At 37.7% G+C, this 1405-nt stretch overlaps 1 long non-coding RNA gene across 1 annotated transcript; it reads left to right on the top strand.

Annotated features, from left to right (window-relative positions):
* The first annotated feature begins 544 nt into the window (after positions 1-544).
* On the top strand, positions 545-1188 carry LOC138236452 (uncharacterized). The gene is made up of 3 exons (XR_011188637.1): positions 545-630; positions 842-1003; positions 1115-1188. It is a non-coding gene; the product is annotated as an uncharacterized lncRNA (long non-coding RNA).
* The last annotated feature ends 217 nt before the right edge of the window (positions 1189-1405 follow it).

Below are 1405 nucleotides of genomic sequence, written 5' to 3'. Positions count from 1 at the left end.
AGTTTCACTCCAAGCACTGTCATATGAAATAACTGTGGAAACGACCTCCCCAACATTTTGGGTTGTTGCATTTTGCTTCAATGAATTTTAACCTTTTCTTTTAGACATTAAGAGGAAGGACACATTCACCCTTGGTAGAGATTCAGTTGTTCTACGAGATGTCAAGGTGAGAATTAACCACTTCAGGCATAAGTCAATCCACATGACCGGAAATGGGGCAATGAACAGGATATGGGGATTTTGCTAGTTATAAAGTACAATAATCATCATTACATGATCTAAGACTACTGAAGTATAAGCTGTGTCCCTGACTGATTAATTAGCAAATTCATCTTCGTAGAGTGGAGCTACACTGAATATGGAGTGAGATCATGTAGGGAATGTTGGACTTGTAATAACTAATTGAAGGATAATAATAATCAACGAAAGTGCTTAAAAGTATCAACAAATGCCTTCAAAGTACTTGACACGTACTTTGCTTTCAAAAGTGAAACATAATTAATGCTTACGTAAGATTTCTCTTGACTTCTCAGGAGTATACTAACTCCAAGGACAAGTAACATCACAAACCATTATTTAAGTGCTGATGTTGGAGCTGCAATACTACTACCAAGACAAAAAATGATACAGGTAACACTGCTTTCAGATTTCTAAGAATTGCTAAAATAGTATGTTTACAGAGCATTCAGAGTTGAGAATATGACAAGTTCCTACCATCTCAAACACTGCCAATCTAGAACAAAAAGAAAGTACTTGAACGCCTGCAGTAATCGAACACAAACCAGAACATATCAGTGCATGACAAGGAAATGTAGTCACAAAATGATTCTACCCTTTCAAGTCCCAAAAAGGACCGAGGAACTTACCGGAGGCGATACCTGGATTTCAAACAGAGTACAATGTAGCCACTGTAGGGGAGAAGATCACAGAGAGCTCTTCTCAGATTGCTCAGAGTCAGCCCCAGCACCCTGTCCTGACTGAAGCAGACAAAGTGGTCAAACAGGTAGGTAGAAATGAGTAAGGAACAGAGAGTATGGTTATTCTTGCATTGTTTTGTTCGTCTGTCAAAGAAAAGAGTGCTTCTGACTTTTGTCAATGTTCATCTTTATTTTAGGAGAAGAACAAACGGTGGTATCACACTTTGCTCAAGTGTATGATACCATGTGTGTACAGCAGACATCACCAAAGGAACAGGAGACACCTGAGTAGAGAACAAGAATATGAAAAGACTGATGAAAAAAGGCACCAGGAGAAATCCATTGAATATGCACAATCTCGTCCAGTATTTCAATGAAAAGTTTCAGTGTTGTTTTTAGTGTCGTCGTATTGCATACATTTAAAACAATGTGTCTTGTTTAATGAACAATTTCATTTACTTTAGTAAAAAGTGTTGTTTACTGTAGTC

This window comes from Lepisosteus oculatus, unplaced genomic scaffold (assembly GCF_040954835.1).
Source record: "Lepisosteus oculatus isolate fLepOcu1 unplaced genomic scaffold, fLepOcu1.hap2 HAP2_SCAFFOLD_89, whole genome shotgun sequence".
Taxonomy (NCBI): domain Eukaryota; kingdom Metazoa; phylum Chordata; class Actinopteri; order Semionotiformes; family Lepisosteidae; genus Lepisosteus; species Lepisosteus oculatus.
The sequence above is the reverse complement of the archived record's forward strand: the minus strand, read 5'-3'. Positions and strand labels throughout refer to the sequence as shown.